The 27,994-nt window shown below is 35.8% G+C and overlaps 1 long non-coding RNA gene across 1 annotated transcript; it reads right to left on the bottom strand.

Moving 5' to 3' along the window:
• Positions 1 to 600: 600 nt before the first annotated feature.
• On the bottom strand, positions 601 to 3,227 carry LOC125492248 (uncharacterized). The gene is made up of 3 exons (XR_007268728.2): positions 2,436 to 3,227; positions 859 to 941; positions 601 to 754 (listed from the first exon to the last, which is right to left on the bottom strand). It is a non-coding gene; the product is annotated as an uncharacterized LOC125492248 (long non-coding RNA).
• Positions 3,228 to 27,994: the final 24,767 nt, after the last annotated feature.

Here is a 27,994-nt window from a genome sequence, read left to right as displayed (position 1 = left end):
ATACTTTGAACATCACTAAGCAGCAACAATGATAATAAACTAGTTTTTACAGCACTAACAGTTCAATCAGAAATGCATCATATCAAATAAGATCACCAATTAACTCCAAGGCTTTTTAAATAAATGAAATGTACACAACTAATCATTTTTACATAAATCAAACATAAACATAATGATACCCTATAATACTCACAGTAACATACTAAACACCAGCTTCCAAGAACATAAGAGATCACAAATTATTTCTGATTAACAAGCTCTCAAATAATTAAAAAGAATATCCTCAAACTTACAACAAAAACTCAATAATAATTATCAAACTAATAAATACGATTAGTAAGATAACACGAAAATTATAACTAAGGATCCAGAACCTACTCAGATCCGATGGGTAATAAATTTGAGAGTCCAGATCTAGATCCGGGTCCAAAACGGATCCAAAATAGATCCTAACTTATTTTTCTTAAAACAAACCTAATTTTCATCCTAACATTAAAATAGTTTAGCGAAACTTCAATAACAACACCATTTGTCGATACAAGCATCCACTTACATTAAGTTTCAAATTCAAAATAAATAACATTAAGAGTTTAACAAACTTCAATAATATTACAAAGTCTACAGTTCTTACAAACAATTAAAACATAGTTTGCACTTTGCAATTTTACATCTTTCATTCTTCACTTGGTCCATCTACCAAGAGTCCAAGACTTCAAGAGGGCTATTCTTCATCACTACTAACATCATCAACATCCTAAAGCAAAGAAAAAAATAACACAATAATCAACCAAATAAGAATATTAGTAAAAAATTATATTCAAATATAAACAAACAACGAAATGATGACACACTACACACCATGTCAATGATATCTTGAGCTTCATTATCATAATCACAATCTTCATTAATTGTGTATGACAAATTCTTTCCATCAAGTGTGCCTTTGTCATTTATAAACCAAAAAAAAGTGTATTAGAGAAAAAAATTTATATTTATACATAAATAACTCTAAGTAAAATATTGCCTTTCACATCATCAATCAACCAACTTTGCAAGCACATCAAAGCCTCCACGGTTTGAGAATGAAGCCTAGAACGGTGAGCACTAATCACTCTTCCACCCATGTTAGAAGCACTCTCCGAAGCTACCGAAGACACGGGAATAACAAGCATGTCCTTAGCAATTTTTCTCAAAGTCAGATAATTTGTGTCTCTCCTCCACCAATTAAGAACATTAAATTCATTATCCTCTGGCATAGTAGCACTCTCCAAGTAGTTATCAACATCATCCCTTAATGGCGTTGTTCTAACCTTTTGTCTCTTAGATCTAGCAAAATCATCTTCATCACCGCACTCATTAAACCCTCTCTTTAATGGTGATGATTGTCCATTCCCTATATCATTCTTACTTTCAAACTCACAAACAAGTTTATCAAGGGTCCTTCTCACTCTTGCCATTTCACTATTGGCTTCATCTCCATATAATTTCTCAAAATAATGAGCCACACAATCCTTTTTGTTTCTAGGATCTAGAATAGCCGCAACAGCCAAAATCCCATTAATCTCATACCAATATTTGTCAAACTTATCAACCATACTCAACCATTGTCTTAATGACCTCATTACTATCATCTTGCACCTAATGCCTCAAAGCAAGCTTAATCTCACAAATTGTTCGAAAAAACAAATTTACAGTAGGATGATTTCTCTTGGAGAAAACTTTGGTGGCTTTGTAGAATATTTCTAACTTTTGACAAACAATAGTAGCCATATTCCAATCACGATCACTAGGAACGGAAAACTTAAGCCTTTTATTTAGACGTTTCAATTTATTAAAAACATCTTTGAAAGGCAAACTAGATTCAAGCATCAAGAAAGTAGAATTCTACCTAGTTTTCACATCAAGACCAATCCTTTTTGTTTTACTCACATTCAAAACACGACATGCATCCTTAAAATTTTCAATTCTTTTAGGAGTGGACATTCAAAATGCAATGCACTCTCTTACTTTGGCAATAACATGATCAATTACTTGTAAACCATCTTTCACAATCAAGTTAAGAATATGAGCACTACACCTCATATGCAAAAATTCTCCATTTAACACCAAACAATTACTCTCCAATTTGCCCAAAAACACATTTATCATTGCATCATTTGTGCTATAATTATCAACAACAACAGAAGAAATTTTGTTTTCCAAAGAATATTGAGACAAAGTTTCCATAAGAATCCTAGCAATGACCCCATTTGTATGCGGACTTAGAACATAACAAAACCTATTTAACTATGATAAAAGCAAGATTTAGAACATAAAAAAGACCAAAATACCAACATGTTAACCATTATCAACGCAAATAGGCAAATAACCACAAGTTGGAACAATAGTAAATAACAAAAACATGTTAGAATTGTAAATGAAATAAGCGAAATTACCTTATTGTTCGATTATGCAAAATCCACTTATCATCAATGAAGTGGGATGTCACGGCCATATACCCTTTTTTTTGGTTGGAGGCAGTCCACATATCAGTTGTTATCGCCACTCTACCCTCGTTAACAACTAACAAAGCCTTAAGAGAACCTCTCTCATTGTTGCACATCTTCACCACATCACATTTCAATGTATTCCTTGAAATCATCTTAAAATCATCATTCAAACTCTTGACAAAACTCCTAAAACCAATGTGATCTACAATTAACAAAGGATACTCATGTACTACTACCATCTTAACCAACTCTCGCCTTGAAACATCTTGATGAAATGATACTTTCTTTGTTTGTTCCTTAAGTGACAAAGAAGTGGTCCCGTCATCTTCTTTCTTGAACTTTAATTGTGATTGACCACTAGCAAGCCTCAAGTGCCTTCCCGAACAATGTTTTCTAGCATGTTTGTTGAGGTGTAAAGTTCTATTAGCTCCCGATTATGAGAGTAAGCTATTACAATCCTTACACTTTGCCTTTTTAACACCATTGACTACAACCACATCAAAAGTTTCCCAAGCTGTAGAAGTCAATTTCTTACATTTCTTACCACCACCAGATAATTTTTCTTTGATAGTATGAACCCCAACCTTAACAAATCCTTTCAATCATCCTCTTTATCAGAATCACCCAACATAACAAATGGTTCTTCATTAGGGTGACTAGAACCAGCATCACTCTCTTTAAACGACAATTGTTCATCCATAATTACATTTTACAAACAACACTACTATGAAAAACACAAAAAAAAAATCAGCATGCAAACTTGAACGAAATTCAGCATACAAGCTACATTTTCACAAAATAAGCACAAGAATTTGATTACACACAATGATACAAAGTAGCAACAACAACAAACTTCATCAAAACTGAACAAATGAAAGAGTAATTTCTACAAACTCAATCAATACACCAAAAACTCAACAAGATTTGGAATAACATTAACAATGATGCTGAAATATAAAAACTCAACGATGCTTAAATATAAAAACTCAATTATGCTCAAATATAAAACCGCAATGAGCTGAAATTCGCGAGCAAAATGATATACATTGATAAATTGACGGAAATTAACAACAAAAACCAACGAAAATAATTCAGGTCACTTTCGAAAACGAAAATCAAAAAGAAAACTAGAGTTACGGCGGAAATCAGACAAAACCGAGGGCTAAGCTGGCGAAGTTTGCTGCTCTGGCGCGGTGGTTCGACTGTTCTGGCGCGATGGTCCGCCTGCTCGGTGGTTCGACTGACTTCTGGCGTGGTGGTCCGGTGCCGGAGTTAGGCGTCAGCGTGGTGAGGGGCTGAGGGCTGCGTGAGCGTGACAGAGTGCAGCAGTTCACCACTAGTGAAGAGGAGTGAGAGACTGAAACAACTTAAGTGAATTTAGGGTTTAGTTTTATATTTTATATTTTTATTTAATATATTTATTTTAAATCAAAAAAAGGGTAAACGGATCCAGATCTGGGTAATGTTTTATTACCCAGTCCAGATCCGTTTTCAAACATGAGGATCCAGATCCTACCCGGATCTGCCAGGTCCAAATTTTGAAGATCTAGATCCTCTGAAAAGGGATCTGGATGTACGGATCCGGGTAGGGTCCATTACCCACTGCCATCCCTACTCTTGCCATTTCACTATTGGTTTCATCTCCACATAATTTCTCAAAGTAATGAGCCATACAATCCATTTTGTTTCTAGGATCTAGAATAGCCGCAATAGCCAAAATCTCATTGGTCTCATACCAATATTTGTCAAACTTATCAACCATACTCAACCATTGTCTTAATGACCTTATTACTATCATCTTGCACCCAACGCCTTAAAGCAAGCTTAATCTCACAAATTGTTCGAAAAAACAAATTTGCAGTAGGATGATTTCTATTGGAGAAAACTTTGGTGGCTTTGTAGAATATTTCTAACTTTTGATAAAAATTAGTAGCCATATTCCAATCACGATCACTAGGAACGGAAAACTTAAGCCTTTTATTTAGACGTTTCAATTTATTAAAAACATCTTTGAAAGGTAAATTAGATTCAAGAATCAAGAAAGTAGAATTCCACCTAGTTTTCACATCAAGACCAATCCTGTTAGTCTAGGACGAACACTTAAACAACTACAAGAGGGGGGGGGGGTGAATTGTAGTTGGGGGAGATTTTCAAACTTTTTGCGGAAATAAAAGAATGATTGAATAAGAAAGAAGTAATTGCATGAACAAGAAAGAACTAGGCACACGAGATTTTTACAAGGAAAACTTCCTAGGCCCAATAGGAAGAAAAACCTTGACCACGAGGGATTTTGACTCAATTCTCTTTAATAACTTTAGGCCAAAAGACTCTCTTTTGTACAACCTAAACTAGGACCTACTCTGTTCCACTAGGAACTTGTTCCCAATCAGCTTGTTCCCCCTGAACAGTTGACTTTCTCTCTTGACTTCACTCGAAGTCTTTTCTCTTTTCTCTTTCTCTTTCTCTTTTTCTCTCAAAATGATTACAGATTTAGATTCACTCAACCCAATCTATAATACACTAAGTGCTAAGAAGAAGAAAACCGAATATACTTTCACTAAAAATATTACATAGAAAATTCTGAAAGCATACATAAAAAGATCGTTACAAACAGCTATTTGTAGAGACCTATCTTCTCGAGTTCTTCTCCACGATCTTCTCCATGATCTTCTCCATGATCACACGTAGCTTAATTCAGCCACTTCTCCCATTAATATGTCCGTTGATATATTACCGTTGGCAATTGGTTAGTTATGCTCCACAATCTCAGCCACTAACACGCGCAACTCCACGTTCCCACGCCTTGTCAATAGGTTGGTTGTTGTGGTTCCTAAATTGTAGGAACTACCTCAACGCATCTATTTTGGGCGCTTGTTTAGGTTACATTTTGGCGGCTCCTTGTTTATAGAAAAATCAAAAGGCTACACACAAACTAACTAAATAGATTATTATGGAATCATAACATATCATAATTCTTACCTCCATAATATCAACGGTTTTGTCACAAAATAAATTTTAACAACTTAATTTTTGATTAAACTCCTAATCAATTCTTCATAAGTTATTTAACATCTTATTTGTGAAGTCTAAAATGAATACACTAACTAAAACTGAAAGAATAAATCTACACTATAAACTAAATTAAAACACATGTAACTAAATCTAACAAAATAAACCAGAATCATACGAATAAAATAAACTAAAATCAAATAAAGTTTAAGTATTTAAAATAATCAAAATAATGAAACAACAATATTCCCCCTTTTTGATTATGACAAATAATTAAAAAAATAATAATTTTTGTTTATATTTTTATGTTTTAAAAAAATCTAGAGACTAAGACTATAACTCACAAAAACAAAAATGCACAAACTAAACTTAAGTAAGTTGCTCAAACATAGATCTCATAATATTAGCCATCCAAACACACAACCAAAATAAGCATGCAGAAAGCAGCAATATGGACATCAGATATTATGCAATATGCAGAGTAAAGCAGAAGAAAGTGAAGAAATTAAAGAGAAATTAAAAGTACTTCATGTGTCTCAGAAGGACACAAGAAGAGAAATCCAAAAGAGATTGTTTAATAATCACAGCCATAAAAAAAACTTGTTCAATTGTTCCAAAGTTAAGAGAAGTTAGGGATTGGAGCGTTTGAAGAGAGAGGAGACCACATAATCAATCTTGGAGAGCACACCATCCACCTTGTTCCTGATCCCCGTATCAGCATTCTTGATGGCAATCAGTTGTTGTTGCTGCTGAGAGTCCAGAACAGAGACAGTGGCTTCAATGGCATTGATCCTGGTGTGCAGAAGGGTCAAGGAATCCTGAATTTCCCGGAGTAACTTATTGAGTCCAGTAGTAGACAGCAACGGAAAATCCATAGCAGTAGAAGGAACTGGATCAGAGTCTAGGTGAATAAACACTGTTTCACCTTGATCCTGCTCCTTCAGAGAGTTGGACCCAGCCAACCTTTGACTCTTCCTCACAGACCTACTTGGAACCCCCTCTTCATCCATCTTCCTCTAACTACCCACCTCAACCTTTACTGGCGTTTCTTCCCTCTCAAAGTCTATCTTCCCATTTACCAACCTTAAACTAAGCCTCATCAGAGTTTCGTTTGTAAGATAATTTTCTGGCTCAAGAGAAAAAGAGGGACTGACAGGCAGTTTAACTTTGCATTGTTTGAAAACAGAGGAGAGAAGATTTCCATAACCCACTTTGGTGTTATGGGTAATGCAGTGAGAGAGATGTGAAATAATCAAAAAGGGAAGGTTGATTTTGATGTTGTTAGCAAGGCAGTACATAATGGAAAGATCTATTAGACTTGCCTGGGTTCTTTTTGAGGAACGGAGTAGAATGCAACGCCAAACAAACTGGAACAACAATTTATGAAATGGAGACAATTCTTTTTGATCTAAAGATAATGCATTAGAATTGTCGTTAAAGAAAGCAAGAATTTTAGCATTTGAAACTCCATTTATGTTCAGCTTTGCCCTACCCTTAATGTAATCCTTGTAACCCTCAATTGGGACATCAAACCATTCCCCCAGTTTCTTCTCAGTTATAGTGACCACAGAGCCATTAACTACTGACACACAAACACCCTCAGTTATAGTAAAACCTGAACAAAACTCTTTCATTTCTTTTTCATAAAGACCCTCATCCAAACTGACAATTTTTAACCATTTCTGAGATTTTAAGATGCTCAATAATTCATTCCACTTGGACTTTTTGTACCATGCAACATCGATACAAAAACTCACAAGAAATTGTGAGGATTTTGTTTTCTTACCTCGCTTTGTTGGTACTGAAATCTCCTTTTCTTGTTCGCTTTCAACCTCATTTTCACCATCTTCATTTTTCGGAGAGAGAGAAACTGGAGCAGAGGATTCTGATTTTGACCCAGTAGAATCTGCTTCATTCTTGCATGATTCTTGAGCACTGATTTCATCAAGAGATGGTGTTTTCTCTCTGGGGAAATTTTCGTGATCACCAGTATTTTAGGTTTTGGAAGACATGATGAAAGTGTTTTGAAAGACATGATGAAAGTGTTTTGGAGGGAGGTTGAAGATGAGCGAGGAGAGAGAGGGAGAGAGATGAGTTGATGTGAGAGATGGAAATTATGAGGGTTCAGTGATGTGATGGTTTGGGTTATAAAATAATCATGATACTGTGTGAAAGAGAAGTGGAGAGTTAGGTTTAATGAAGCGGTTTATGGGGTTTAGGAAGGCATTTAAAGAAGTTTCTTCATTTAACTTAGATTAATTGAACGCGTAATAGTGGCTATAATTCATATTAACGTATTTAATTTTTGGACGGAAAGGTGTGAAAAGAAAGAGAAGCAAGGAAATTTGGAGGGAAAACTAGAAAAATAGAAAACCAAAAAATTACTCTTGCATATGATAAAATTGTGACCATAATGTACAAACTACATACGTACCAAATATGTTCAAGGACACTAAGGGTAATATTCAAAGACATATGTGAGTCCTTATACTTGACCCTAGGTGTATGAATTTTAATTCATGAAAGTTGCAGGACATTGATGTATTTAATCTTCTAAGATCAAATAACAAGTTGCGGAAGCTTAAGTAAAATGATCAAGAACAATCAAGATTCGAACAAAAGTAACCAAGATAGAACTTAGATTACTCAATGATAAAGGCTAAGCCACCACAATGAATAAAACTAAGGGTTTTGAATGCATAAAGGCTAAGCCACCAACACTCAAGAGAAGTTGTATAAGCAATCCATGTTTAAACTAAACACTCGAAATTTCTTATTAAAAATCTGTAAAATATTCGACAACATAGACTCCCTATTTATACTAGTTTAATTAACCTAATCCTAGTAGTAAATAAACATCCTACTCCTACTAGTAGACACAAACCAAACCCTAATAGGCTTAGGACAAGCCCCTAAGTCCTAGACTCCTTAGACTCCTTGAATCATGTAAAATCCATCGTTTTAAGAACGTAGGCAAAACCATGATTCCTAATACAAGTAGAATTAGAAAAAAACATTAAAGATATGAATCCTAATAGAATTAGGATCCTCATAGACATGTTCAATCACACGCCTATTCCATACTACTTTGGTTGATTAGCAAGCATGCTACCACCTTAGTAGTCATTCCCATGACGAGTCCTCCATGTACATCAATTGAGCCAAGGTTTAATGAGATGCTTTTGTATGCAAGAGCTAGTAAACTTGCATCCACTACTCCTGTATCAGACATACTTAGTAAGAAACAATTGGGGGGAATCAACATCATGTGTACATTTAAACAATTTTTATCATTCCTAGTTCCAAGCGTATCTTTTCAAACCTGTCCCTAGATAGAGGTTTAGTCAATATGTCAGCTATTTGATTTTCAGTTGGACAAACATCAACTTTGACTAATCCCTTCTCTACATTGTCTTTTAGGAAATGATGTCTAATGTGAATATGCTTGACCCTAGAGTGATGCACTGGATCCTTGGAAATGCAAATGGCACTAGTATTATCACAAAGTATAGGAACACACTTAAATTTTATGCCAAAGTCACGTACCTGTTGCTTGATCCATAATACATGAGAGCAGCAAGCAGCAGCTGCCACGTGTTCAGCTTCGGCTGTGGAAAGCGCAACTGTGTTCAGTTTCTTTGAGCTCCAAGAAACCAAGCTTGATCCTAGGAACTGGATAATACCCGAGCTGCTTTTTCGAGTCACCAAGTCTCCAGCATAGTCAGCATCGGAATAGCTTACTAGATCAAAGATGTCACTTCGAGGATAGAACAAACAAAGATCATCACTTCCTTTCAAATATCTAAGAATCCTTTTGACAGCTGTCAAATGAGATTCCTTAGGATTTGATTGGAATCTAGCACATAAACCAACACTAAAGGAATATCAGGCCTACTAGCAGTTAGATAAAGTAAGGAACCAATCATACCTCTATGAGTTTCTGATCTACGGACTTACCACTTTGATCCTCATCTAACCTTGTACCTGTTCCTATAGGAGTATGGTTTGTTTTTGCTTGATCCAGTCCATATTTTTTCAATAACTCCTTTACGTATTTTTGTTGATGGATCATTGTTCCTTTTTCAGTTTGCTTGATTTGCAAACCGAGAAAGAAGTTTAATTCTCCCATCATGCTCATTTCAAATTCACTACGCATTAACTCAGCAAATTCTTTACAAAGAGATTCGTTAGTTGCACCAAAAATTATATCATCCACATAAATCTGAACCACGATCGAAGGAACAGGGTCCTATCAACTTTTCCTCGTATAAATCATTAGAAAGTAAGAATTTTCAAAGTCTTTCATACCATGATCTAGGAGCTTGCTTAACCCATAAAGAGCTTTATCTAGCTTATAGACATGATTGGAAGATCCGGGTTTTAAAACCAGGAGGTTGTTCCACATAGACGTCTTCAATCAAATATCCATTTAAAAAGGCACATTTGACGTCTATTTGGTACAGCCTAAAACCCATGAATGCCGCAAAGGCAATCAAAATTCTTATTGCTTCTATTCTAGCTACAGGAGCAAAGGTTTCATAAAGTCAATACCTTCTTGTTGATTTACCCTTTGGCTACGAGTCTGGCTTTGTTTCTTATGACTGTTCCATTTCGTCAGCTTGTTCCTGAAGACCCATTTTAGCTCAATCACCTTTTGGTTTTTAGGCTTGGTCTCAAGATGCCAGACCTTGTTCCTCTGGAACTCATTTAGTTCCTCTTCCATGGCATTTATCCAGTCAGACTCCAGTAGGGCATCATTGTGATCTCGTGGTTCTGTCATAGACAAAAAGGCATGGAAAGCACAAAATTTTTCAGTTGGGATCTCGTTTGAGTTCCCTTTTCAATATCACTTACTATTAAATCCAATGGATGGGATTTCAGTGTTTCCTGGTTTGGTTCAAATCTCTTGTCTCTGCTCCTCCAGTTGAGGAGCTTCATTCGTTTCGTTACTGGATGAATTTTCTGTCCTGTTCCTCCTGTATAACAGGATCAGGAAAACTATCTCTTCTTCGAATATGCTTTTTGTCGGTTCCTGCAGGTGTTAGTTCCTCATCAATGTTTACTGACTCTGCAGTACGAGTGAGTCCTATTTCAAAGTCATTTTCATGACTTAGTTCCTGCAGGGAGTTAGTTTCATCAAAATAACATGGACCTTTCCTCAACACACATTGTTCGTTTGTTGTAAACTCTATATGCTTACTACTTAAAGCATATCCAATAAAAACAGCCTCATCCTTCTAGCATCAAACTTTCCTAAATTGTCTTTACCATTGTTATGTACAAAGCATTTACAACCAAAGATTCTAAAGTAGAGATATTGGGTTTTCTTCCTTTGAGTAGCTCATAAGGGGTCTTCGACAATAGGTCTTAGCATGACTCTATTGATTATGTAGCATGCCGTATTCACTGCTTCAGCCCAGAAATTCTTCGGAAGATTGCTTGCTATGATCATTGTTCTTGCCATGTCCTCCAAAGTGCGATTCTTCCTTTCTACCACGCCATTTTGTTGTGGAGTTCAGGGAGCTGAGAAGTTGTGATCAAGACCTTGATTTCTGCAAAACTCATCAAATTTGGAGTTTTCAAACTCCTTACCATGATCAGAACGCAAGTGCTTAATTTTAAAACCACTTATTCTTTGAGTTCTTTAGCAAAGTTAACAAATTCATCAAATGTCTCATCTTTGCTATGGAGGAAAAATAACCCAAGTGTATCTTGAAAAATCATCAACTTAACAAGCACATATCTCTTACCAGATCGACTTTGGATTCGAACAGGGCCACATAAGTCCATATGAATCAATTCAAGAGGACTTTGTGTACTTACCTTTTTTTGATTTGAACGAGGATCTAACTTGTTTACCTTTTGCACATGGTCCACAAACTTCATGTTTGAGACTTTGATAGTTGGTAATCCAACACCAAGTCCTTACCACTTAGCTTCTGGAGAATGTCATACTTGCGTGACCACACTTTTATGCCAAAGAAGTGGTTCATTGTCGACGGCACTTAAAAAGTTAGATTGTTCCTAGGAACAAGGTTGAGATCAACAACTAGTGTTCCCTTTCCTTGTTCCTTCAGAATTTTGGTACCTGTTCCTGCATTACTTACTACACAATACTCATCAGTAAAATTCACACTGTTCCCTTTGTCGCAAAATTGAGAAATACTAAGCAGATTGTGTTTTAAACCCTCGACCAAAAATACATTGTCTATGGAATGTGACTTAGACTTTCCTACCTTCCCTATTGCTACAATGTTACCGGTAAGATTGTCTCCGAAGGTCACAGTTCCTCCATCATAGGCTGAAAGCGAAAGAAATTTCTTTTATCTCCTGTCATGTGTTTAGAACAACCGCTATCGAGGTACCACAGGTTGTTCCCCCTCACTTTAGCCTGTACAAAACAATCAGTCAGTGGTAGGAACCCATTGACTTGGGTTCCTCTGTTGGGCTAGTATTTCTCTTAACTTTCCAACTTGTTAATTAAGTGGGTTTCATTTCAATATGTTCTTCTCTGGAGGAACAATCAGACACTAAGTGTCCACTGTTCCCACAGTAAGAGCATATTCGGCTGCTTGGAAGATCAACATATTTTTTCATTTTTTTTTCTTCTTGTGATTGAAACCTAACCCACTTCTTCCTTCATTTTTATATTTTTGTATCCAACTACTGGATCAGGAAGGTTCGTTCTTGAAGAATCCATTTTCTCTTTAAGTACCAGATATTTACTTAAAACCTTTTCATGTTCGAATTTTAACTTTTCGAACTCGGATCTGGTATTTATAGAGGAACTGGTTCCTTCAGGAACGAATAGTTTCAATTCAGCCATTTCCATATTCAAGAAATAATTTTCATTTTTAGCATTTTCAAAAGCTTCTCGAATACGTCGGTTTTCATCAAAGACTTCAAAGAATCTTTCCTCAATGTTTGCATTACTTTTTAAACCAATTTGAATGTCCTTTGGTGACTTCTAAGGCTTTTTCTAAATTTTCTTCTCTAACACAAATGGCCTTGTAGTCATCCAAAGTTTCCAAAAGTAGTTTTATTAATTGATTCTTTGAAAGTTCTTTTAACTCTTCTTCAATAACATTTATGCGTACCTTGTTGTTTGGCAAGTCTTCTTCTCGTCTGTTTTTGCCATGAGACACAAATGAGCTGTCTCCTCTTCTGGTTGTTCCTGCTCCTCGTCTGAATCCGATTCTCCCCAGGCAGCAACATGGCCCTTCTCATATCAACTTTTGAGAAAGGTTTTTGTTGTTCCTTTCCCTTCTCCTTGTATTTTCATTTTCCCAGAGAGGGCATTCCTTTATAAAGTGATTCGGACTTCCACACTTGTGACAGCTTAGCTTTCCTGGCTTTTTCAATTCTTTCCTTTGTATTCTTGTTGAAGAACTTTTTGAATCTTTTCACGATCATGCTGCCTCTTCATCATCAGTTTCTGAATCCTCCAGATCATCGGACTTGAGAGCCAAGCCTTAGGCTACTAGAGTCAACTTCATGAGTTCCTAGATGGATTTCATGAGTCAACAAGGAACCGAAAGTTGCTCGATATTGAATGTGGTGAAATCTTTTGTTTCAAGCAGGCAGTGACCTTTGCCATCCATTTTTCATCCTGAGGAGACTTCGTAGAACTTTTCGTACTTGTTCCTCGGAGTGATGATCTTCCTAGAGATTCAAGTTCATTTATATGTTGGAGAACTTGTGAGCATCTCTTGAACAGACTCCTTAGGCTTCATTTGAAATAGCTCATATTTGTGCATGAGCATGTCAATCTTTGATCTCTTGACTTCGTTTGTTCCTTCGTGAGTAACTTGAAGAAGTTCCCACATTTGCTTGGCTGATTTGCATCCCATGATTCGATTGTGTTCATGGGGACCAAGCCACAGTGGAGAATCTTTTTGGCCAAGTTGTTCATCTTCATTTTGTCGAAGTCATCTTTATCATACTTGGAGAGAGGTTTGGGGTATCTTCACCTTTTTTATTTTTCTCTGTGACTTCGATGTCACCAATATCTATTACTCTCCAAACTTGATAATTTTCGGCCTTATAAAATTTCCATACGATTCTTCCAGTATGGATAATACTTGCCATTAAACATGGTGGACGCTGAGTTGAGTAACCTTCTTCCAATCTTTCTCCTGATGTGTTCATCATTTCCAGGAACTAGCTCCTCAGTGTTAACTGATTTTGGAGGAACTAGGCTCTGATACCAATTGTTAGTCTTGGACGAACACTTAAGCAACTACAAGAGGGGGGTGAATTGTAGTTGGGAGATTTTAAACTTTTTGCGGAAATAAAAGAATGATTGAATAAAAGAAGAATTTGCATGAAAGAAAGAACTAGGAACACAGATTTTTACAAGGAAAACTTCCTAGGCCCAATAGGAAGAAAAACCTTGACCACGAGGGATTTTGACTCAATTCTCTTTAATAACTTTTAGGCCAAAAGACTCTCTTTTGTACAACCTAAACTGGACCACTCTGTTCCTCTAGGAACTGGTTCCCAGTCAGCTGTTCCCCCTGAACAGTTGACTTCTCTCTTGACTTCACTCGAAGTCTTTTTCTCTTTCTCTTTCTCTTTTTCTCTCAAAATGATTACAGATTAGATTCACTCAACCCAATCTATAATACTAATGCTAAGAAGAAGAAAACCGAATATACTTTCACTAAAATATTACATAAAAATTCTGAAAGCATACATAAAAAGATCGTTACAAACACTATTTGTAGAGACCTATCTTCTCGAGATTCTTCTCCACGATCTTCTCCATGATCTTCTCCATATCACACGTAGCTTAATTCAGCCACTTCTCCATTAATATGTCCGTTGTTATATTACCGTTGGCAGTTGGTTAGTTATGCTCCACAATCTCACCACTAACACGCGCACTCCACGTTCCCACGCCTTGTAATAGGTTGGTTGTTGTGGTTCCTAAATTGTAGGAACTACCTCAATGCATCTATTTTGGGCGCTTGTTTAGGTTAGATTTTGGCGGCTCCTTGTTTATAGAAAAATCAAAAGGCTGCACACAAACTAACTAAACAGTATATTATGGAATCATAACATATCATAATTCTTACCTCCATAATATCGACGGTTTTGTCACAAAATAAAGTTTAACAACTTAATTTTTGATTAAACTCCTAATCAATTCTTCATAAGTTATTTAACATATTATTTGTGAAGTCTAAAATAAATACACTAACTAAAACTGAAAGAATAAATCTACACTAATAACTAAAATAAAACACACGTAATTAAATCTAACAAAATAAACCAGAATCATACGAATAAAATAAACTAAAATCAAATAAAGTTTAATTATTTGTCATTATCAAAATAATGAAACAACAAATCCTTTTTGTTTTAGTCACATTCAAAACACGACATGCATCCTCAAAATTTTCAATTCTTTTAGGAGTGGACATCCAAAATGCAATGCACTCTTTTACTTTGGTAATAGCATGATCAATTACTTGTAAACCATATTTCACAATCAAGTTAAGAATATGAGCACTACACCTCGTATGCAAAAAATCTCCATTCAACACCAAACAATTACTCTCCAATTTGCCCAACAACACATTTATCATTGCATTATTTGTATTACAATTATCAACAATAATAACAGAAGAAATTTTGTTTTCCAAAGAATATTGAGACAAAGTTTCCATAAGAATCCTAGCAATGACCCCATTTTTATGCGGACTTGGAACATAACAAAACCTATTTAACCATGATAAAAGCAAGATTTAGAACATGAAAAAGAAAAAAATACCAACATGTTAACCATTATAAACGAAAATAGGCAAATAACCACAAGTTGGAACAATAGTAAATAACAAAAACATGTTAGAATTATAAATGAAATAAGCGAAATTACCTTAATGTTCGATTATGCAAAATCCACTTATCATCAATGAATTGGTATGTCACGGCCATACCCCTTTTTTTGGTTGGAGGCAGTGCACATATCAGTTGTTATCGCCACTATACCCTCGTTAGCAACTAACAAAGCCTTAAGAGAACCTCTCTCATTGTTGAACATCTTCACCACATCACATTTCTATCTATTCCTTGAAATCATCTTAAAATCATCATTCAAACTCTTGACAAAACTCCTAAAACCAATGTGATCTACAATTGACAAAGGATACTCATGTACTACTACCATCTTAAGCAACTCTCGCCTTGAAACATCTTAATCAAATGATACTTTCTTTGTTTTTTCCATAGGTGACAATTAAGTTGTCACGTCATCTTCTTTCTTGAACTTTAATTGTGATTGACCACTAGCAAGCCTCAAGTGCCTTCCCGAATAATGTTTTCTAGCATGTTTGTTGAGGTGTGAAGTTCCATTAGCTCCCGAGTATGAGAGTAAGCAATTACAATCCCTGCAGTTTGCCTTTTTAACACCATTGACTACAACCACATCAAAAGTTTCCCAAGCTGTAGAAGTCAATTTCTTATACTTCCTACCACCATCAGATAATTCTTCTTTGCTAGTATCAACCCCAATTTCAACAAATCCTTCCACGTCATCCTCTTTATCAGAATCACCCAACACAACAAATGGTTCTTCATTAGGGTGACTAGAACCAGCATCACTCTCTTTAAACAACAATTGTTCATCCATAATTACAATTTACAAACAACACTACTTTAAAAAACACAAAAAAAATTCAGCATGCAAACTTGAACGAAATTCAGCATACAAGCTACATTTTCACAAAATAAACACAAGAATATGATTACACACAATGATACAAAGTATTAACAACAACAAACTTCATCAAAACTAAACAAATGAAAGAGTAATTTCAACAAACTCAATCAATACAACAAAAACTCAACAAGATTTGCAATAACAATAACAATGATGCTGAAATATAAAAAACTCAACGATGCTTAAATATAAAAACTCAATTATAATCAAATATAAAACCGCAATGATGCTGAAATTCGCGAGCAAAATGATATACATTGATAAACTGACGAAAATTAACAACAAAAACCAACGAAAATAACTCAGGTCACTTTCGAAAACGAAAATAAAAAAGAAAACTAGGGTTACGACGGAAATCAAAAAAAAAACGAGGGCTAACCTAGTGAAGTTTGGTGCTCTGGCGCGGTGGTTCGACTATTCCGGCGCGGTGGTCCACTTGCTCGGTCGTCCGCTGACTTCTGGCATGGTGGTCTGGTGCCGGAGTGAGGCGTCAGCGTGGTGAGGGGTTGAGGGCTGCGTGAGCGTGACAGCGTGCATCAATTCAACACTAGTGAAGATGATTGAGATAGTGAAACGGCTTAAGTGAATTTAGGGTTTAGTTTTATATTTTATATTTTTATTTAATATTTTTATTTTAATTATAAAAAATGGGTAAACGGATCCGGATCCGGGTAATGTTTTATTACCCAGTACAGATCCGTTTTTAAACACGAGGATCCAGATCCTACCCGGATCCGCCGGGTCCAAATCCTTTTTGAGGATCCATATCCGCTAAAAACGGATCTGGATCCACGGATCTGAGTAGGGTCCATTACCCACTGTCATCCCTAGTCCTAATCCAAGTCAATGTGTACGAGGGATCTCTACGCGTGGCGCATCTCTACTGCCTTGACGGAGGACCTTGCGCCTTGACGTAATATTTTGCGTCTGGGCACTATGTTGCTCTAGGCGCAGGTTTATTGCGTGACATGTTTTCTGTATGTTGTGATGTTTCCAAATCCATCTAGTGGTTGGGTTGTGAAGTTATTATCAATAGAGGAATAAGTGCGTTATTTCAGTACTACGAGTTCAACATTATTCAAAACTTCCCTTTAGGTTATTTTCAAACTTATATGCGCCTAATTAACTAACTAGTTTACTAGTTATTTGAAGAAAACTTTAGAATTGCTCCTACTTATTCATTTTGAAAACTTATATAGGAATATATTATATTATGTTTAGATCGGAATTTTATGTCCGAAAATTTTTTTATGTTCGAAATTTATTTTTCGAATTATAGGAAGGTCCGAATTTTATATATATATATATATATATATATATATATATATATAGCTCGAATTTTTATTTCTTCCGAATTTTTTTTTTGGTTCGAAAATTTTTTATATTAGTCGAATTTTTTTTCGAAAATTTTAAAAGTTCGAGAAAAAAAAAATAAAAAAGAAGAGTTCGAAAATTATTTTCGAAAAATTTAGTTATTCGAAATTTTTTTTCGAAAATTCGAAACATTCTCGAAATTTTTTTTCTCTTTGAGAATCGATTTTTTTTTAGCCGAAAATTTTATAGACACTTAAGTATTATTATTATTTCATAAAATGTGTCTGCATTATTTTCATGCCTTTAAAGTTTATATCACTGCATTGTGAGAATGGGTAGTATAGGAAGGGCATATAGGATAGAAATATTATATGCCAGCATTTAATAGTTAGTTCAACATCATTATATTTTTCTTCCCTGCTGATAATGCATTATTATTATTCTTTCCTGCTAACGATGCATTATTATTATACTTCCCTGCTGATAATGCATTATTATTTATCTTCCTTGCTAGCTGTTTATATTTTCTTGCCTGCTAAGTGTCATGATTTCATGCTTATGATGTGGTACTTACTCATTTTTATTGTTGGGAATGCGCACAGGGAGAGTACTAAGTATAATCCATTGGAATAGGTTTATTTGTTATAGATCCCTAGCCATCTCAGATAGAGAAGATACTAGAGTAGGAAGTTACTACAACCCTATTGTATTGAGTGATGATGAGAATGTTCGATGTCATGAGCTTGAAAGTGATAGTTACACTAGCTTAGACATCATTATGCATTATGTGTTAAAAGTAGGCATCCCTGTTAGCGGTATATGAAGTAATTCAAGAGTTTGATCGTACTAGAGCACAAACCTAAAAGGACATCTACAATATTACTTAGAGACTTTATCTGAGCGATGTGAGTGTTTTAGAGATGGATGCAAATGGACATCAACCCAAAAGGATTCGAAGATCTACTAAATCTAGGAATTCAGGTTATTATTGTTATTAAAATTATTATAGTGAAGACTATGGAGACTTTGAAGATGAAATGTTTATTCCATATAAAGGAAATATGGATGAGAATGATGGTGTAATTCCATAGAGTATTTATTTATGCTTTAAGATTAGTTGTTGGAAAGTAGTCACGCTACAATGGGTTAAATTTCCTTATTTAGCATTCTTATATTGTTGAGGAATAAGTTGGTTATTTTGGATTGGGAGAATATTCTTATTATCAATTGAGGAATAAAAGCTATTATTTATTTATATGAGTGAGTAAGAATTTATTCTGGGCACGTGATGGGAAAATTTTTATTATTTAATTATTTTTCATTATGTGATTATATTCTTGCTTGCTTGTTTCTACTTGCACGTTGATGTGAATATATTTTACATGGATGATTGTGTGATTATTAGAGAACAATTCATGTTGAACTTAAAACTAGTTGAGAAATTGTTTGTTGAGGCGATCTTTATGGTCAAATCAAATGTTTCCTTCGTAGGAAATGGGAAGTAAGTCTGAATCGAAACCAAAGTAGAGTTACGTGAAATTTTAGTTGCAAATCAGAGTGTCAAACAACAATGATGCCTTAATTAGCTTTTGCTACTCGCCTATTGGCAGAGAAACTGACTCAAGAAAGACCTGAGAATCCCGATTTTGATGGGGACATGATTGAGAGACTAGCTAAGATTAAATCGTCGTACCTTAAGGGGTAAGGTGACCCTATCCTCTTAGAGAGTCGGATTAGGGCGTTTGAAAAGATTTTTGGGGCTGTGAACTGTCCTGAGAGTATGAAAGTAGGTCAAGTTATACTGTATTTGAAAGATGAGATTGACTTATGGTGGAAAGAGAATGAGATTATACTTAGTATTGTGAAAGAGTTTATTTGGGAATCCTTTATTACTGTTTTCAGAGAAAAAGTTTTACCCTACTTTTATGAGAAAGAAAAAGGCTCAGGAGTTCATAAATCTTAGGATGAGAAGTATGACCATCTCTAAGTATTATAGCAACTTCATAGCATTGTCTAGATTTGGACTTGAAGTAGTAGCCACTGAGAAGTTAAAGGCTTAGTGATTTGAGCAAGGTTTGATTAAGGAAATTCAATTGGGGTTAGTAGATTATGAAGAAATTGGCTAGTATATTAGTATTCCTACTGGAGAAATCATAACGTGTACTAAGTTGTTTAGAAATGTGCCTTTGAAGTTAGGAGGCTGTGTTTTTCCATCCGACTTAATAGAATTCAATTTGGGAGACTTTGATGTAATTCTTGGGATGAACTAGTTAAGTCTTTACAAGGCTAATATTGACTGTGAGATTCAGAAAGTAGTGTTGAAAAACCCTTTGGGAAAATTGACCTCCTATAGACCTTTTGGGAAACCTAAGAAGTTTGGAGTTATCTCTGCTATGCAAGTGAGGAAATTGATGAAAAAGGGGTATGAGTTATTCTTCTGTAGTGTGCAGGATGTGAGTAAGGAAGTCGAAATAAAGCTTGAGGATGTACCAATTGTGAACGAGTTTATGGATGTGTTTCCAAGTGAGATTTCAGGTATGCCACCTGCTAGAGCTGTTGAGTTCACTATAGACTTAGTTCCTGGAACTGCACCTATATCTAAGGCACCCTATAGAATGACACCTCCTGAGATGAGTGTGAGTTGAAGATGCAATTGCAAGAGCTATTAGATAAAGGCTATATTAGGTCTAGGTGCATCACCTTGGGGAGCTCCTATGTTATTTGTGAAGAAAAAGGATAGAAGCATGAGGCTGTTTATTGATTATAGGGAGTTGAATAATGTAACCATCAAAAACAAATATCCTTTACCTAGACTAGATGAGCTATTCGACCAATTGAATGGGGCAAGTGTGTTCTCAAAGATTGACTTACGTTCAGGATATCATCAATTGAGGGTAGCCGATAACGATGTTCCTAAGACTGCCTTTAGAACGCGTTATGGTCACTATGAGTTCACTGTAATGCATTTGGGTCAACCAATGCTCCTGCTATATTTATGGATTTAATGAATAGGATCTTTCATGAGTTTCTAGACAAGTTTGTAGTGGTTTTCATTGATGACTTTTAATATACTCGAGGAATGAAGCTGAGCATGATGAGCACTTGAGGATTATTTTGGAGACATTGAGGAAAACCCAATAATATGCCAAGTTCTCTAAGTGTGAGTTTCTTTTGGAGAAAGTAGCATTTTTGGGTCACTATGTGTCTAAGGAAGGAGTCTCGGTAGATCCTGCTAAGATTCAAGCTGTGAGTGAGTGGCCAACTCCAAAGAGTGTGTCAGACATTAGAAGTTTCTTAGGTTTAGCTGGTATTATAGGAGATTTGTAAGAGATTTCTCAATGATAGCAAGACCTATGACCAAAAGTTGATGAAAAAGGAGTCGAAATTCGAGTGGAGAGAAAAGTGTGAAGAAGCCTTTCAAATTTTGAAGGATCGTTTAACCTCTGCACCTGTTTTAACCCTACCTGATGGGAATGAGGGATTTGAGGTATATAGGGACGCTTCGAAAAATGGTATAGGATGTGTGTTACAGCTGTATGGAAAGGTAATTGCGTATGCGTCGTGTCAATTGAAATCATATGAAGCAAATTACCCTACCCATGACCTAGAGTTAGCTGCCATAGTGTTTGCATTGAAAATTTGGAGACATTATCTTTATGGAGCGACTTGTAAGATATTCATAGACCATAAGAGCTTAAAGTACATTTTCACCCAAAAATACCTGAATATGAGGCAACGAAGATGGCTCGAGTTGATAAAGGATTATGACCTAGATATCCATTATCATGAGGGAAAGCAAATGTGGTTGTTGATGCCCTAAGTAGAAAATTGAGTCATAGCTTGAGTGCTTTGATAGTCCCTCAGGAGTTGTGTCGAGATATGCAAAGATTGAGCTTAGAAATTTTAAATCCTGGGGAAAGTGAGGCGAGACTTAGTACTCTTTCTTTGGGAGTGTCGATTTTCGATGAGATCAAAGAGGGTAAAGTTGGTGATGAGCACCTAGATAAGGTCAAGGAGAAAATGAAGCAAGGAAAGGAAGCCGACTTTAAGATTCATGATGATGGGAGTCTAAGGTTTAAAGGGAGGTGATGTGTACCACAGAAGTGTAATGACCTTAAGAGACGCCTTATGGCTGAGGGGCACAATACTCCATATTCCGTGCACCCTGGAGGTGATAAATTGTATAAGGACCTTAAAGTTATCTATTGGTGGCCAAATATGAAGCGAGATGTAGCTGAGTATGTGTCTAAGTGCCTAACCTGTCAGAAGGTGAAGATAGACCATATGGGAAAGGTTCAATCTTTAGAGGTCCCTGGATGGAAGTGGGATTCTATTTCTATGGACTTTGTGACTGCCTTACCTAAGACGAGAAGTGAAAATGACACCATTTGGGTTATTGTGGATAGATTGACCAAATCCGCTGTGTTTATACCATTTAAGCAGACATGGAAAAAGAAGCAGCTCGCTAAGACTTACATTAAGCATGTGGTGAGACTACATGGAGTTCCAAAGGATATCATTTCTGACCGTGACTCTAGGTTTCTATCGAAATTTTGGAAAAAGGTCCAATTAAATCTTGGGACAACATTGAAAATGAGTACAACCTTTCACCCTGCGACTGATGGTCAGACTGAGAGGACTAATCAGACTATGGAGGACATGTTGAGAGCATGTGCGATTGACTTTCAAGGTAGTTGGGATGACCAATTAGATTTGATTGAGTTTTCTTATAACCATAATTATCATGCTAGCATTAAGATGACACCTTTTGAGGCGTTATATGGATAGAAATGTAGAAGTCCCATTTGTTGGAATGATTTTAGTGAAAATATTGTCTTGGGAACAGAATTTATTGAGGAAACTGTCAAAAATGTCAGACTAATTCAGGCTTCAATTCAAGCTACGCAAGATACGCAGAAAAGTAATGCTGACTTGAAAAGATGCGAGGATGAGTTCGCCATAGGTGATAAGGTGTTCTTGAAAGTATCACCCACTAAGGGCGTCATGAGATTTGGGAAAAAGGGCAAGCTAAGTCCTAAATATGTAGGCCCATATGAAATCTTAGAGCGCATTGGGAAAGTAGCTTATAGATTGGCATTGCCAATGGAGTTAAGAAGATGCACGACGTATTCCATATTTCCTAATTTAAGCCTACATCCCTGATGAGCGTCATGTCCTAGAACCTGAACGAGTTCAGATCGATAGTAGCCTCACATATGAGGAAAGACCTGTCAAGATTCTCGATAGGAAGGTGCGTAGTACACGCAATAAGGATGCCCACTTCGTGAAAGTCCTTTGGTCTAACCACGAGTCTGAAGAGGCAACGTGGGAAGCCAAAGATGATATGAGAAAGAAGTATCCAGACCTATTCCTTGAGGTGAGTTACGAGGGTGTAACTCGTTTTCTTTAAGGGGGGTAGAATGCGATAAATTTCGCGCTTTTTGCCTATTTTTATGAAATTTTCATTCATTTGTATGCCTATGTTGGGCAATTCGCACATGTAGTGCAAAACAAATAGATTCTCCGCATAAGAAAAGGTGTTCATAAGGAACACAAGTGTATTAAAACTGGGAAAAGTGCACAAGGGACACGATTTTTCTTTAAAACTTTCGAAAAGATGAGTTCAAACTTTTGAAAGTATATGGGTTTTGTGTCAAGTTTCGGGACGAAACTTCTTTTAAGGAGGGTAGACTGTAATCCCCTATAATTTTAAAGAATTTATATTGAAACCCAAATTAGTTTTGAAATGATTTGACTATTTAAAAAGGTTGACTATTTTAAAAGTCAAATGAAATTATTTTTCATGGTTTAATAAAATTGAGAATATTTTAAGTAAGCATGTTTTGATAAAAGTTTTAAGTACTAATTTATTTTGAAAAAGAAGTCTAATGGAACTGAGGAACCTAAAAATCCTAAAAGGATAAAAGGAAAAAGAGTCATGTTGATGATTAAAGTCTTAAGTTATTTATCTTGTTCATCATCAAATTTCATTATGCCTTATCTCTTTTTCCTAAGCCCAAAAAGGAAGCCTTTATATAAATATCCTAATACCTAATTATTTTAACTCACACAAACTATTTTCCTCTCTCCTTCACACGCCATTCACGTTATTTTTCTCTCTCTCGGTTTTTCTCTCTCTTCTTCGTTCGTTTCTCCGTTCTTCCTCTCAAACACTTTCTTCTTGTTCAAGTAACGTTTCTTCTTCCACAAGAAACGTCACCAAGTGTTTGAAACCAACGCACATCAGCGCCGGTTGCTGCTGTACGCCTGTCCTTAATCGGCGCCTTCCTTCTCCTCTTTGTTGGTTGTTTTCTTTTCTTCTTCCTCAAGTTTCCATTCAAGAGTATATTTTTTATGTTTTCTTTTGTTGTTAATCATGATTATTAGTTTCAATTACTGTTTCAATATGTAACCTTGATTTATATATAGTTTATATTATAAGAAAAATTTCAGATTTGTTATTATGATTAGATTTTAGTTTTAATCATGAAAACATGAATTTTTAGGGTTTTAAATTGCTAGAAAACCATAGTAGCATATCAGATACTATGAGATTAACTTAGAATATGATTTTAAATATGTTATATATGTTTAAAGGAGGTTTATTAATTTTTAAAGTTGTTGTAATTTCAGAAAGGGTTTATTTATAGAGTTTTTAAGAGTTTTTAATTACTAGTATGGTAGTACTATGCTAGGAATTAAAAATAATTCAAGTTTTGATATTAAAATCAACTTTTAAACGTATTTAAAGGGAGTTTTAAGTACTTTAAGGCTGTTGTAATTTTTATTTAAGGTTATTAATTTCGATTATATTGATTTCTAGGCGGAGAATATCTCGTATGGGACTTTTAAAGGATTAAAAGTGGCTTACAGGCTAGTTGACACGAGGTACGTACATAATTACGTGTTATGTGCTTAGTATCATGTTTTAAGGCGGAATAAATTTTAGTATCATGTAAAGGAACTTATTTTGTTCATATATATGTGATTTCTAATAATTAATTTACATGTTTTATGCTTGCGTGCAAGCATGTGATTTGAGATTTATTATGAATACTAGATTGTATATTTGTATGGAATAATTAATGCAAGCATGAAAAGGAAATTTATTTATTAATTCGCATAAGGAATTAATATATGTTATAGAAATTGAATCATCTTATTCATGTATTCCTTGATTAGTGTTATTTTATTATCTTATGAGGACTGTTTACCTTATCTGGTAAGTTTGACAAGTTATGCCTATATAAAGGTAAGATTATTGTTGGCTAGGTTCAACAAGTAAATAAAGTTGAGATTAAAAGAAAGTATTCTTGGATTGTAAGTTGTGATCACTTGTTAAATCTGAAGATAAAAGAAGTTCAGTTGTGACTATCTGATTATTATTTATGTGTTGCTTGTATGTGTGTCATAACAAGTGATAATATGTAAATAACGTAAAGTGTAACGAGAATAGTTATAGACTTTAGACTGGTGCACGTCTAGAGTTGGACACTAGGAGTTGGAGTACATGGTGAGCAAGCCATGGCTTTTTATAGGAATGGATTGATCACCATTTCTTTTTCAGTTAGCAAAAGTTCCTCGATATCGTAGGTCAATCTGAAATGCGTTGTAGTACCTAGTAGCACCCGTATTTCGTCTTCGTAGGTGAAGACATTAGTAGATAAGACAACTTAGTTCCAATAACTATTCCATTTAAAGTGAGAAATGATGTTTCGAGTAAAAGTTATCTGCAGAATGTTGTATGATTATATTATTATTTGTCCCTGCATGTTATTTATGTAGTATCATGTTTAGGAATGCTTATGTTTGATATGTAGTACTCAGCTTTGCTGATTACATGCTTTGTTTGTGCGTGTGATCATGGCTTTTGCCTTATTGATCCTGTGATGATCCTTTATGGTGAGCAGATTCCGTATAGCATTGACATTACAGGATCGCAGATGTGCATCATTGGGAATCTGGAGTGGAGAGATTGTGTAACTAGCATAGTTTAATTTCTGCTTTGTTGAGAAAATATTTTTATTTAAGTTGTTTGAGTTGGTTAAGTTGGTTTGTTTAAGTCCTAAACACTTGTTATTTATTTATTGATTTTAATAAAGTTAAACTTTAGTTAATTGTTTTCCGCTACAAAAGTCTAAATAAGCCGATACGTTATCACACGGGCGATAATACTTGGGTAATTCTCTACTTGTATATTAGAAAAGTATTTTCTAAAAAGAGAGAATTATCGGGGTGTTACAATTACAATCCTTACATTTTTCCTTTTTAACACCATTGGCTACAACTGTTTATGCTAAAATTTATCACTAACGATGAAATTGAAGTTTGTGGGACGTGTCAACCAGATAGTGTTAAAGTCGATGCGACGAAAGAATGCAAAGGGGAGTCAAAGGGGATGAACACACAAAAATGGTGACGCAGAAAACCCCAATGAAGATGGGTAAAAAACCGCGGGTGGTTAGAGACCCACCAAACTAATATTGTTCACTATCTTTCTTCGTGACTAAGTGTCGTTTACAAGAATGCTTAGTTCACCCTAATGTCTTTTTGTCACAATGTTGCGTAGAAAAAAATGAAAATGACCTCTCTCTCTCTCTTTTATATGCCTTCTCTTTTCTTTGGCTTTTCCCCAACGAATACAATAATAAATCTACTCATTATTACATTGATTTCCATGCTTAAATCACGGCGATCTCCTTCACTTATGCGCCAACGTCCTGACTCACGCTCCTCAACGGCTGAATTTATGGCTTGTTAAACTCTTCCCTTATTTAGCCGAACCGTTACTTATTTAATGCTCTAGCTTCAAATTCCACGTTGCCTGCTACGTCTTTGGGTCTGAATTTCTTCGGCACTGTGCTATACGTCGTCATGTCATCGAGTCATCGCGTCCTTGCGTCAATGTCAACCTGTAAAAAATTCAGCCATAACAGTTTGCCCCCAATTGTTGAAATCGGGGTAACGCAAAGCCCATGAGATAATTGTAAAAAATTTCCTTAAATTAACAAAGAAGCTTTGACTAAATCATTAGGAGATCAAAAATTCATAAGCTAAATCTTTGCACTTGTCAATTTTTAGAAAAAATTCCGAAGGGAACATAAGGAAGGAAAGGAAATCCCTTCGAGCGGTTTATCTTTGGCAGTTCAAGAGTCGCTAACTGCAAAAAGGTAGTTTTTTGTTTAAAATGTCGTTTTAATTATAATCGTTGGTCCCATTGTCATGATTACTTTTAGTTGGCATAAATAACTAAGGCGGTTTTTTAATAACTTAATCCTCACTTCCAATTTCATCAAATCTTTCTCTTTCTTTAAGTAAGGCAACTTCCTTAACTCTCTTTATTCTCTCCGTCGGAAAATCGATCGCTAACACCAGATAATTTCGCACTTTCTCGCTCATTTTTTCCTCTGATTCGCTCTATTTTCTCTTCTTCTACCGTTCTCATGGCTCCGAGTAGACGCAGCATTAGGACTTTTGTGAAAAATCAAGAAAAGTCGAAAAGAAAAGAGAAAACTGTAGAATTAAGGGTAGAAAATGAGGACGAACTGTCAACGATGTCAGAAGAGGACCTTTTAAGGTTTTTAGACTTAGGAAATTTGCCTGACAGTAAGAATGCCAAACCTGACGAACCCCCAGAGTCGTGTCCCCAAAAATGGGTAGTGCTTTATGAATACCCTTCCAAAATAGGTCTTAGGCTTCCCTTCACCCCCCTGGCAAAGGACTTGATGTAGATTTACCAGATCAGTCCTGGGCAAATTATGCCCCTAGTCTGGAGGATTCTTAGTGTCATCGACAGGGTGACAGCGTCATGGGAAGAGGCCTTCACCCTTCACGACCTATTGTTGCACTATGAAATTAGGGTTAAAGCAAAAAATAGGATAGCCCTACATGCAAAAGCGAGGTTAGAACCTCTAGTCGGGGGAATTCAATCAAACAACAAGGGTTGGAAGAACAGGTTTGTTTTTGTGAAGAGGTCGTCGCTAGGGGAAGCCGGGGCGTCTCTGGTTGGTGGCTGGAAAACCGAAGGTGTGTTTATTTCCAGTTTTTCTAAGTTCGCGACGTGTCGTTAACACCATTCTTACATCGTTTCTACTGCAGGTCTTAATCCAAAACTATTGTCGCATCGCGACGAGTCTCAGAGTCTTTGTGACAAGTTTCTGAAGGTGTCAAAGGACGACAAGCAGTTCAGAAGGGTTCTTTTTGCTTCTCAAGATAGTTGTTCATCTATGGCATCTGGTTAGTCCACCTGTCTTTTATTTTTAAGTAGGATTCTCTAAGGAAGGTCCTTGCGTTACTAACTCCGGTACTCTTGGACAGGTTCATCACAGTCGCGTCCTAGGGGAACTTGAACGGTCATGCGCTAGCTGAGATGCTGCGCAAATGTAAGAGGGGATCTTCTGCTGATGCGACGTCCCTATCGTCAGCGTCAGCAAAGGAGGACACAGCGGTCGTCGTCCAT

The sequence above is a fragment of the Beta vulgaris genome, chromosome 8, assembly GCF_026745355.1.
Source record: "Beta vulgaris subsp. vulgaris cultivar EL10 chromosome 8, EL10.2, whole genome shotgun sequence".
Classification (NCBI taxonomy): Eukaryota; Viridiplantae; Streptophyta; class Magnoliopsida; order Caryophyllales; family Amaranthaceae; genus Beta; species Beta vulgaris.
This window is presented reverse-complemented; position numbering and strand designations above follow the sequence as displayed.